This window comes from Haemaphysalis longicornis, unplaced genomic scaffold, assembly GCF_048455015.1.
Source record: "Haemaphysalis longicornis isolate Haplotype H1 unplaced genomic scaffold, Haemaphysalis longicornis Haplotype H1 scaffold_13, whole genome shotgun sequence".
In the NCBI taxonomy this organism is placed as follows: domain Eukaryota; kingdom Metazoa; phylum Arthropoda; class Arachnida; order Ixodida; family Ixodidae; genus Haemaphysalis; species Haemaphysalis longicornis.
Window position 1 is genome coordinate 82478155 of NW_027526233.1, and position 12762 is coordinate 82490916.

Sequence of the window (12762 nt, forward strand, 5' to 3'; positions counted from 1 at the left end):
GAACATCCGGTGCAGTGACGCAAACTGCGGTATGAAAATGGTGATGATGATGATGGTTGGATTTTTTTTGGCGCAAAGTGAGCCGGGGTAAAGGAGCGCCAAACAAAAGTAACAAAAAATAGTGGCTACTAAAGACCGAGTAACAATAAAATCAATTAACGGCAATGGTAATGTCTGGTGTATAGGGCCAGTTTCGATTACGCATGATAGGGAATGAGGTTTAAAAAGTTAACACCAGATAAATATTTAAAAACACGTTGTACAGAAACCATGGTATTGTCACCCAGAACCAAGGAAGGGTGTGGCGGAATGTGTTGTCTGTGTAGTTGCTTGAAGTGTCTGTGTCTTGTTGTGTCGAGTGCCAGGCATGTGATTAGGATTTGTACTACGGATATGCCCTCCCCACACCTGCTACACACGGGTCTTGGAGAGCTAGTGAGCAGGTGTGAGTGCGTCGCATGCGTCTGGCCCATCCGTAACCTGGCCAAGGCGACTTCCGTGGGTCTGTTGCGTGTGTCCGTAGTGTATATTCCCTAGTGTGGTTTTATTAGGTGTAACTTGTTGCCTGCCTGTGTATTTCAGTCTGCTTGCCATGTATTGCGAAGGTGGTTTCTGATGTGTGGTTTGAAGTCAGGGTAGGGTACTGTTGGTATGTGCAGTGTATTTGCAAGCACAGCAGCAGCGGCCATCTGATCCGCGATCTCATTACCGGCTATCCCCGAGTGGCCAGGCACCCAACACACAGTTCAAGATTCGAGGCATATGCAGATATAATGCTCTTTAGGATGAGATTGATGACAGTTTTTCAATGACATTGTGGATGACAATGCTTGCACCGCACTCAACGAGTCGGTATAAATGACAGACTTAGGGATGTTATGTTCAATGGTATGGTTTGCAACAAGAAATGTCCTTTAGGAAGCAGTATGGGCCAATAGGTTAGAGCGTGAGAACGATGTTGTAGTTTAAGAACTGAAGGGACATTCGGGGTTATTCGTATGTTTATATAACACCAGTAATATTTATTTATCCCCCCTCCTCCACACCTTCACCAATCTTGTAGTCTCTTTTGTAATTGTTCCTGTTGTGTCCGCAAACCATTCTTCTCATTAATGGGACGCGTGACAGGGGTATAGAGGTTTTCATTTTATCTCATTTAAATGTTGATATAATACATTTAATATCAATTACTGACTGCAAGCCACAGACAAGCCTACCTGTGTCATGCGAGAACTTGCCCCCAGTGCTAAACACATACATTTTATGTCGACTCCAGTGTTTCAGGCGGAATTCTCACCACAGCGGTCGTGATTCCTGGCCTGTTATTTTATCATAAATGCCACTCTTAAGCCACTGAGGGGCCTCCGTGAACACTTGCAGAGCTTAAAGGGATTACTGCTGAGACTAGAACAATAAAGACTGCAGTGATTTTTACTGACACAATGCAGGCCATGCGAGACCGTGGGAAGGTTCTACCTCAGGTACCCTTTAATCAAACCACCAACACGAAGGCTTCGACAGTTCCTCGACCGAGAACACCTTGAGCACTCCACACTCACACTTATCCCACCGTGTGGCTCTAACGTTCCTGGTGGTCTCATCCGCCGCCAGGAGGTGGCGCGAAGGATTTACGTCGGGGAGGCTCTTACATCAGCCGTCACTCACACCTAGGCCCCTGGAATTACGGGCTACAGTTGGGCTCTGATTTCGTTTCACTTTTGCATTGACCACATACATTCTAAATTTTTGTGCACTTGCCGTTCCCTACAGCGTTCCCGACAGTGCGCATTAAACAGTTTTCGAGTCAATCCAGGACGGCTGGCTCTCTACAGACGCTTGCCTTCGCGCCCGCATGACAGGACGTTTGACACTTTTCATTCGTCAAGGCATTTAGAATTTCAACTTTAGATATATAAACATTTTAGACATTGAGACTATAAACACGTCAAGCGCTTTTATGACGCCTCATTTCTATTTGTTTCCATTACAAGTGTTTCCAGACAGGCAGGACTGACACGAGCCCTCAATGGGGTCGGTTCGAAGAGAGACGGGTGTTCAGAGGAGTTCATTACTCTGTGTTCGTGTAAACACTGGTAGTTTACAAATTTTAGATGCGAAGCAGCTTATGGTGGTGCCTGTTCCCTCCCCCGTTGTGTGGGCACCGTTGTGCGGTGTCCACACCCCCACTGCGCATGCGCCAGGAACCGCTTATGATTGTGGCAGGATGTCCCTAGGGACTCTCCAACCAAAGAATCCGTCACAAGATAGCTTCGCGTTCAACCAGCGTCGTCATCTTCCTGTAGGGGAAGCTCCTCCCGCAACGCCGCGATGGGTTCCACGGGCAACGCCACCTGCAACGCCACCGTGAGGGCACAACAAGAAGAACAAGAAGAAGAAGGAGCAGCACCTCCTCCTGCCGTGATCGTCCACCCGGAACACGAAGACGCCGACCTGATCCCGAGCCAAGACTTGGTGCGCCTGATCAAACACGCGAGTCCGTACGAGGCCGCGCGCAAGCGCCAGGACATCATGAACCAGGACGAATACTACAACTTGATGAGGATGACACACGCGGAACATGAGCTACTGCGCGAGATTATCCACCGGCAGGCGACGCCATCAGTACCTCCGTTACGGGTATTCTTCACCGGACTGGCCGGTTGGGGGAAGACGTTCTTCCTCCGGCTTGCCATGGACCTCTGCAGCCGCTACAGCAACACCGGCAACAACACCGCCTACAACGCGTTCGTCATTTGCGCGTGCCCCGGAAAGGCGGCTGTGGCAGTGGGGGATCCACGGTGCACGCGGGTTTCAAGCTCTCTCGGAAGACCACCGGCCCCAACAAGGACGGAGGCCCCAGCGCCAGCGAGTTGAACACCTTTAGCGTGGCCTTCCGCGACGTGAAATGCGTGATCATAGACGAGGTGAGCAGGATGTCTGCGGACAACCTAAATGCAGTCGACTTGAGTCGACCCCATGGCTGCTTCGCATACTACTCAGGGATCCCCTGCGGGTAGAAGGTAATTTTTGTGTATAACCGGAAACTTTATGCCTTCTTTTTGCAGTAGTGACGGCTCTGGCAGTTTACAAATTTCTTTTATAATCCAAAGCTTTATGCATTTTTTTTGCAAGTAGTGACGACACGGGAGCCTTGGTTTTTGCCATTTTATTTGCAAAGGGAGAATCCAATAGACTTTATGCAAAAACTGGCGCCCTCTTGCGGGAACCATTTGCGCTTCCGCCATGTTGGGGGATTCTGCGGATGTCCGGATACCAGAGTATACGGGATAGCCCGGGGTTAGCTCCACGCACGTCGGCCTTTATCGTTGTACAGGATAATTAAATACTGCCGTGTAACTTGCTGTGCAGAAAGATGATACGACGACGACCACAGAAATAGCGTACACATCTTTGTTTTCTATTTCTCAACGGAAGCTTAATTCGAGCCCTGCGTGAACTCGCTTGCGGGTGTCGACTTCCCTTCGTGCAGTAATATTATACCTAGATCGCATGCATAGTCACGAAACGAATAATATGTGCACGACTAAAAAGTTCCCAAAGTGAGCTATTTTCTAGCCCTGTATCTGCCGCCAAGCACTCCTGCCCGCTGGTAGTTAAGGCGCACTGCATCGGTCAGCTCGTACTCATGTACGAGCTGACCGATGTCAACTCATGTGGGATGAGTTTTGAGACTGCCGTTCGTGCTTTGCGCGTTTTTTTTATTCTGGACGTTCGGTGGGCTTTTATGGAAGTACTACGCATTATTTCGTTTGCCAAACGTTACAGGAAATAAGGGATCCGCGAGAGTTGCAACCTTCACGTAGCGCCATGAGCAGCGCAAGTGTAAGTAGTAACCCATGTATCGGTCATTTACCGCTCGTCGCCTGCTGTTCGACCGTAGCCTATTTTCCCAAGATGAAATTTTTCGAGCGGAATTTTCTAAGCGGTAGTGTGCACCCAGTTTTGTTGTCCAGGGCGTGAGCAGGGGATGCTCAGCGGTCACCGCGAGGCACGAGCTCACGAGCGCTCGGCATTTTCTCGCTCTTTAAGGTTTTCGCAGTTTTTTTTTTCTAAAGCCTTTGCGTGTGCTGGGGATGCTCTGCGGTCGCCGCAAGGAATGCCCTCACCTGCGCTCGGCAATTTATTGGTAATTTAATTATTCATTGGCAATTTACAGGTAATGTATTGGCAATGTTTACCGCGTTACACACCACACGCGTTCCGCGCTACAAATTACGGCCAGCTACAACAGCTCCACGGTTAAAAAATGCCAGGTATGCAATTTATTTTATGAAGTGTTTTTTTTTGCAGGTTTCCTCTGCGTCCCAGAGGATCCTTAGCGTATAGCTATATCGCGGAGTGCCCCCCCCCCTCCCTCATTTCAACCTCAGGGCAGCCCACATCGGCTCGAAGCGTTTCAGGAATGACCTCCTGAGAAACTCGCAGGATTCGAACTAACACGTATGTACTTTCGACGTTTGGGTTTTCAAAGCCAAAAAAAAAGAGAAGAAACGCGACAACCTCCAAAAGCTTCCCTGCCGGTGCCTCTCTGACTGCTTTTTCAATGCATAATTCGTATTTACGAAGTCACTCGCAAATGTGGGCAACAGAGGGCCTCCTCGATTATCGTCTCGGACTGCCCGAGACGCGATCCGGCGCTCGATTTCCCCATGTATACCTATGGGACTTCTGTTCCGAACGCAGTCCTCGGACTGCCCGCGGACTGTCCAGGACTAGTAAATCGACGAGACCCAGAGAAAGGTCCACAGATCCCACGTCGCTTATTTTGCTGCGCTCAAATATGAATATAAAAGGATCGCCAAGCCCAGAAAGCCCCCCACACGCTCCGTACCAAGCAATCCCGCGACCGCCATCCCCCAACATGGCGTGGCGTGCTCGTTTCGTTTTTCTTCCGGTAGATGGCGGCACTTTTGCATAAGGTCTTTAGGCTAAGCTTTAATGCTCTTCTCCCACTTTGTGCAAGTATAGGCTGGCACCGACAGACTGTCAAGCCCAACAACATGCAACGGCCATCGGCAAATAAACATCGTCCTGTGCTTTTTAATGCTTAAAATATTTTCTTTGTACTTCAGCGTGAGATGGGGACAGTTGTTATCCACCTACGTGTGGCAGTAGTGTCAGTGTTTATGACGTTGTTTCCTTTTTTTCGAGGATGAATGCGAGCGCCGCGGCCTGTTTGAATCTGCCACACATGCCAGCTTTGCTGGTTTATTTTAGCCTCAATGAAATTGTTACGTGGCACCGTCACAATATTCCTCGATGCAGCAAACTGCATGCCGAGAATAAGGCGGAATGTAAAATGCCATCGCTTTGTGGATTTAAACAGTTACACAGAGGCATAAATTTGCATTTATAGCTTCTCATCAAAAGAAGCCTTAAGAATGGCATCGTGCTCCACATTGTCATATGCTCCTTTAACGTCCAGGAACAGCGCAGCGCATATGCGCTTGGAGCGTCTCTGCTGCTGCACAAAAGTTATTAGGTCGATGACGCAATCGATGACGCATTCGGGAATGGAAGTGCGGATGCTGCCGCCCGCTTGGCACAGCAAATGTTGGAGACCATATCTATTCCATTATCCAGTATGGACGCAGCTAGGACACTCCGCAAATTTGCCCGGGAGACCACGATAGCCCAATGGATTACCCAAGAGTTCACGAGCTCTCGTATTTATGCCCAGGACCAGCACCTTCAGCGTCCTCTCTAATTAGGAAGGCTTCTTCACCTTCCTAACAGGAAGGCTTCTTCACCTAGAATTGCCTACTCATTGTCTAAGTGATTCATAAGAATTGACCGCACACGCCACAGCAGTGGAAACATCGCCCGTTGCGGTCGGGCGCGAAGACACGCGGCACCACGATTTCATCATAATACAAATGCACCAGCACACATCAGGAAGTTCACCAACGTGTCATTTGAAGGTGTGCTCATTCTAAGTGTAAGACCAAACAACCTGCTTAGCACAGTCCAAAACGTTACCGCTACACGACACTGAAACAAGGCATGTTCCAATGTTTCAGTGTGCCCGCAGTGCGGGCACCGTGAGGAACGCACAATGCCGAATCTCGCCAGACGGTCACACGTCGGAAGAACTTGCCAGCCACGCAACCATCCGAAATCCCTAACATCAGAAGGAAGCTCCGTCGAAGTCAGCTGATGCCCACGGACACCGCGTGATCTTGCTGTCTGATGATTATATAATTGGTTTGCTGCCATTTTTTCGCACAATTCGCTTGCTGTACTATCTCTAAAATTCAGCCTTGGCAAGGTAGACTGGACGTTTCTGAGTGTTTTGACAACATAGGCATAAAATGGCAGTCACTCCTCGGCAGAGGGACCGGCAATGCGTTCGTCATAAAACATTGAGCGGTAAGTTCCCAGAAAGTACTGCAGCAGCGCTCTCCCTGGGTACTCAGTTGAGTCTACAAGGTCGAACACTGCACGTACGGCCAGCACGCTAAACATGGTTTCCAAGCAAGGCAGACTGAAACCACCCATTGACTTGGGCAGTCTCAACAGCGTACGCGACACTGTTTCTGTCTTGCCCGCCCAAAAGAACAACCCAAACTTCGTTGCGAGCTCACGGGTGAAATGGCGCGGTGGTTTCGCTACGTGTGCTACATAAAAAAGCGCCGCCGAGACAGAAGACTTAATTATCTAGCTGCGCTCTGCGAGGGAAAGTCTGAACTTTGACGCAACCGCAAGACGCTGCTTCGCTGCCTCGAGGAGGCGCATCCACGTACTACGCGCCACTTCACCCTGGGAATGGAAAACCACGCCAAGTACTCGAGCACCCGTAACCCATTCTATGTCGCCCGCCAGGCTAGATGCAAATGTGCCGAAGCGCACCGCCATACTTTTGCCCCTGTTCAGTCGAGCTCCAGACAGCTCACCGTACTCATAAAATAGCCGCATAAACGCTTGGTAGCTGTCCTCGTCCCGAATGAACAGGGACACATCGTCCGCATACGCAGACAGCTTGACTTGGCCTAGGCCTGGCAACGGGAAGCCGCGGATGGCGGTATTTGCATCTATACGGCGGAGCAGCGGGTCTAGACAAATGACAAAGAGCAGAGGCGACAAGGGGCATCCCTGTCTTATCCCACGGGTGACGGAGAACGGACTACTTAATAGTCCGTTGACAAGGAGTCTAATGCTCACGTTCGAGTACAGCAGCTCAAGCATTGTTACAAAGTCGGCTGGAAAGCCGTATTGACGCAAAACGCCTTCCAGGTATCGATGTTCCACTCGGTCGAAGGCTTTCGCTTGATCTAGGGAGATGAAGCAGCCAGAGGGGCCAATCATCGTCGCATAGCTGAATAAATCACGCGTCAATGCCAAGCAGCGTTACGTGTTTGAAGGGCTGGCTCTATGGTCCACGCGCAGCCACAACCAAGCAGGTGTTTGCCTCCTTTTGGGGCTTTGCTCGCGCCACTGCCGTACATCTCAAAATGTAAATTGTCCCAAGGTAATTGACCCCACCCTTCCCACCCGTTCTCATATGGGCCCAGTCGCCATCCTTATTTATTTATTTATTTATTTATTTATTATATTTTATTTATTATACCTTCAAATGCCCATAGGGAGGGGTATTACGTGAGGTCGTCAATATTCGCGAAGGATGATGCGTTCGAAATTGGCGGCATCGGAGTGGTGCGTAGCTTCAATGGGAGATCGTTCCAGTCTATAGCTGTTTGAATAAAGAAAGAATGAAGATGCGCAGAAGTATGGGCATGCGGCTGGTAAACTGCTTTTGTTTGATTGATACGGCATGAGTGGATGTGAGCATGCGTAATGACCCAGCTACCAAGAGATGAGCCATAGAATTTATGGTACAGACATATGCGGGAAATTTCGCGTCTAGTTGCAAGATTTGGTAGGTTAGCTTTAGATTTAAGATCGGTCACACTGGTGTGGTATGAGCACTCATTAAAAATAAAAGTAACAATAAAATTAGGAATAAATTGTTATTGATTATTCAATAGACCGTAGTGTTTGATTATAAAGGTGTGGCTGCGCCGGATTAAGGAGGATGAGATGAGTTGGAATGATGTGAAATCGGATATTTTGTAATTGATTAGAAGTTTGTCGTCAATGTTATTAACCTGGTATATCCCATTGAAATGGATTGGGGTGGAATAAGACTAATTAAATTGAGTTAGGTGTGAATTAAGGTGGATTAGTATGAATTGCGACAAAATAATGTGTATTCTGATGGACGAATGTGGGATTTGTGTGGTTGTGGGTGGATTAGATATCGCAATGAAGAGATGAACACTGATACAGTAAAATAGCTTGCTCTCCGCGTGGGCGGGTTGAAGTGCCTATAAAAGGTACCCGTAACAATTGTTCGGCAAGAACAGTATAGCGCCCTGTCGACAGTGCAAGTCAATAAACATCGCGAGGCATACGCCTTCGAAGCACTTAAGCAGCCGCTTGTCTCCTAAATGAGCCTGCTTCCGGTATTTTCTGGAGGGAAGGAAACGTCGTCGTAGAAGGCTTAACACGACCAAGGAATCGCAACAAGTAGGACACCAACGGGCTCGGTCCGGCGTGTTTCTATTGCTCGGTACTGTTTCGTTCTTGCTGTTCCATCTTTTCATAAAAATGAGCCAACTAACTCCAATCATAGTCCGGAAATTGTCGCTCGCGTGTAGCGGCGGCGGTATGGCCGAGCAGCCCTAACCAGACAACGCAAATCTTGATATTACCCGAGAAGTATGTATTCGCTCTTATCTTAGAGCAAATACAGAAACTATAGATCAACACGCCCTTTATGCACACCAAAAAAGTGCATAAAAAATTCGGCCACCTTCGCAACTGAGAGGCGGAGAGTTAACAAACAGAGAAGCTGGAAGTTCTCACTCACTCTAACTTGGCTTATCCGTAAATCGGACACCGATGCCGGGGAGTGCACACCGTCTGTCCTAACTAGAACACCTGCACGTCAGAAGTTACGTCATCACTAATCGCAGCTAATTGCCGAGGCGCAACTGACCACCCTACCATCTGCGGCGCCAAGCTCACTCTCCAGTGCTGCTCCTCTGCTTCTTGTCGACCCTCCACTTCGCCTCATAATTCTTAGACTATCATCTTCCCGCTCTCCAGTTTGCTGCGGAATTTTTTTTATCACGCTGGGCACTGCTGGAACTCAAGTTGAAAAAGCTTCGCTTTTAAAAGAAGAATTTGGTACGCATCAACATTTCAGGAAAAGTAGTGTACAGAAGGTCTGCAAATGACATCATGACGGAATAGTTACAATCTGCTTTTTCGAAATATTTGGGCAAGGATTCAAGCCCTTGCAGTGACTACTAAGAAAATAACTTCTTAGAGCCTTTCAAAATATTTAGAACGTAAAAAAACGCCAGACGATTACGATACTCCCCAAAGCGAAATTTGTAGCGGAGCACGAACCGTAGTCTTGTCGGTCAAGGTGCATAGCTGCTGTGTCTCAGGAAGGGATCGCGTGTTGAGCGAAAGCAGCGGCGGTCGCACTACTCCACCGTTACCTCGCACCGCGTCAGAGCCGCCGAGCATGTTGTTGCGAATCGTGTTTGAACCTCTCGCACAAATGTCACGTGGTTCTGACAGGCTTAAGGTACGTCTTAGGCTTCACGCTCGTCGTCCGTCTCTCAATGTAATCGTGCTTGACTTTGATCCAACCCGCAAAACCGCATCTGGCCACTAACTAGCCCGAGTAACAGTTTCCCGCGCCTCAGTAAAATCAACTACAGCAGTATGTCTTAATTTTCACCCTCTGGCCAAACCGCTACCGCACGCCGACCAGCTAGAGTCACTGTTAATGAATATTCACTGGTATTAATTTGAGATTGCCAGACGTAACTTTACCGATAGCTACGTAGGCTGGTGCTTCGTAGAATGAAAACGTTTTCTCTGATACTTAAAAAAATTATGACATACCGCTTCCGCTCTGAATTCTGAAGCGGCGTAAAAAATAGCGGCCATACAGCTCTGCCCATGCCCACTGGAAAAAAGGACACATTTCAAGCCGGCATCATAACGATAACAAATGGTTGTAAAACCACTATATAAAAAATGACAACAGGACATCACAATTTAACGAAGTCGTGGCCACTTCGTAAAGTAACAGCAACTCTGGTCAGTCAGCAAGCGAAGGTTGTTTGGCTTGTTGGGTAAAAGTCATCACAAACTGTGAAGCGGATGGCGAACGTGACTATTTAGATATTTTGTGGCTTGTGAGTGTACAGCCGAAGTTCCTATAAAGACAGCGTTATTGAAAGCACGGCCTTTCGACTACTATAGCACATGCTCAAGTATTGTGGGTTTCATTGTGACCGTCTGTTATGTTTTACCAGTCGGCATTAGTATATTTGATAAACACCCGATCAGTCGAGCACTCGTGCTAAGTTAGGCCTATGTGAAAAGAAAATTTACATGTCAACATGCGATATTCTTGTTTGTGAGTCATTACGAATGTCCATTTTATTTTTGTATAATGCGTAATGTTTTTGCTTGTTGATTCCTTCTCTAGAAGCACGTCTGACACTACGTTGTATTCCATTTTCGGGAAGCCAATGACGAGAATGGTCACTGTTGCGATGAGATGACAGTTTGAAAAGTGTATTTAAACTCTCGACATTTCACAAACGGATATATACAAAATAAAACACCGAGCATTGCTCTAACGGAAGCGTGCAAGAACAATCGCATAAAAGTTTCTGTACTGTGAAGATTCTCGGTGCACTGCTCATTGACGCGCAATGATGCAGCCCTCAATTTATTCGCGCACATTTAAAATGAACAAGGGTGCACTGGTTACCTGTAGTGGCAATCACTTCATTCCAACACTAGAGACAAATGAGCACAAAAAATGGCAGCTTGGTTAATGGCAGGATATTCAATGGCAATTTGGGCAATTGAAAAAAAAAACAATGGGAGTTTGGACGACATGCCTTCCTCACACTGTCTGAGTTGACCGGGCCACATGCGTCCACAAATAGTGTTCGAGTAGCGAGAGAGCACAAAAATACCAAGAACACCCAAGGGGTTACGAGTCGCCCACTGATATGACCTTCTAGATGTCATGACTGTTTGGTTGGAGTTCGTTTTCAGCACAGTTTTAATCATGATGTCGGGGTGGGGTCCTCCGCGCCTTCTAGCAGAGCGCGAGCTCTGCTGTCCCTTTCCGAATGGGAGTTGGGAAGCTTAGTAATCCTACCGTGCTCGGTTTGACACTGACTTTTCTGTGAACGTAGAGTCGAGTAAATATTGGGCAAGGAAGGAAGGAATAGAAGTAAAGGAAAGGCAGGATTGTCAACCAGGGTGTGGCCTAGTTTGCTATCCTACACGTGGATAAAAGGAGATATGGGAAAAAAAGATGACAGTAGTAAAAGAAGGGGAAGGTAAAGAGGGAGCGTAAAGAGGTGTGGCCAGCACCACGACGCAAAAGGCGATAGAGTTCATTGACTTCACAAAGCCGTCCCTAGCGCTACAGTCTGCTGTACAAGTTCGTTGCTTTTAGGAAGCACAGGAGCGCTTTTGTGGCCTTGTGCGTAGATGACAGTGAAAGCCAGATTGCCAGGATTTTCTCCTCGGAGAACGGCCGCACAAAATCGGCAGTTTGTTATTTTACGTAGGTGCTGGTTTCGGCTTGCCGCGGGTTTTTTTTTCTCCGTAGGGCAAACAAAATAGTGTGTATCCCTCTTTCATAGGAATCGGTAAAACACAAAAGTGAGATGTGCCTTCGCAGGATCAGATGAATGTTTATTCTGCATAGATATGAACTTGCACATCACTATTTAAATTTCCTCGGTAAGGTAGCGTCAGACTTATCAACATTAGACACTGGATTGCACGCGCTGGAGCACTGCGTAAACACGAATGAAACCACACGCGCTCGCAAACCCTGCGAAAGAAACTGAACCGGTTGCCCCGGAATCGTTTGGTGAACTCACGGTCCGCTGCAGCGAAAGAGCATGATTTGCGGGGCTGTCTTGTGGTTGTGCTTGGAGACAACAACCTGCTGCCGCGTCGCTTTCGCAAATGTGCAACCACTGCGTCCCCGCTCCGTGGAGTGTGCGGCAGACGGTTGCGTTCGAATGAGTTCAACTGGCGCCAACTGTCGGCGGTCATTAGCATCATGATGCACCACTCACTTTACCTCTCTTAGGTGGCAGAACCATAAAAAAAGTAGAGGTTGTAGGAAAGATATATGGCGCGTTCATATGACTGTATGCGCTTCATCTCGTTGCAGAGTCGGTAGCGCCTGGAACCTCCCGTTGCGGAAACGGAGCACCCGGCTGGAATCTTGGCGCAGCCGCGGTTTTCTGGCGATGTCATTCCAGTGACGGATATGACATAGTCAGACCTAGGTGTACCCTGGCATGAAACACTTTCGTGTTAGGAAGCCGCTCGCTTTCTCAGCACTGAGGCCCTGTTCCCTGCACATGCCGAGGCTATGCGTACGCGGTGTTCTCTTGCGCTGTCTGCACCCCTTTTTTCCGACCCTCTCTCGCCAGAAGTGCGCCCGCAAATGTGCGGGAATCTTTATTGTGACGTCATACTTGGACTGGAGGCGTCAGCCTAGTTGCTTTCGGGCAGAGCTGCGGGCAGGACGCGCGTTGGTGCAGCGGGAAAGACAGCGGACCTGCGAAGAGCACTGGCGTGAGTATAACGGCGGTTGCAAATACGACCGAATAACACCACCAACGAGGATCAGGCCTAGGGCGCTAAGCTTACGTGCAATTACTGAAGGCCCCC

At 48.4% G+C, this 12762-nt stretch overlaps 1 pseudogene; it reads left to right on the forward strand.

Annotated features, from left to right (window-relative positions):
* Positions 1–2691: 2691 nt before the first annotated feature.
* LOC144163916 (uncharacterized) overlaps positions 2692–12762 on the forward strand; it is a 166093-nt pseudogene continuing 156022 nt past the window's right edge.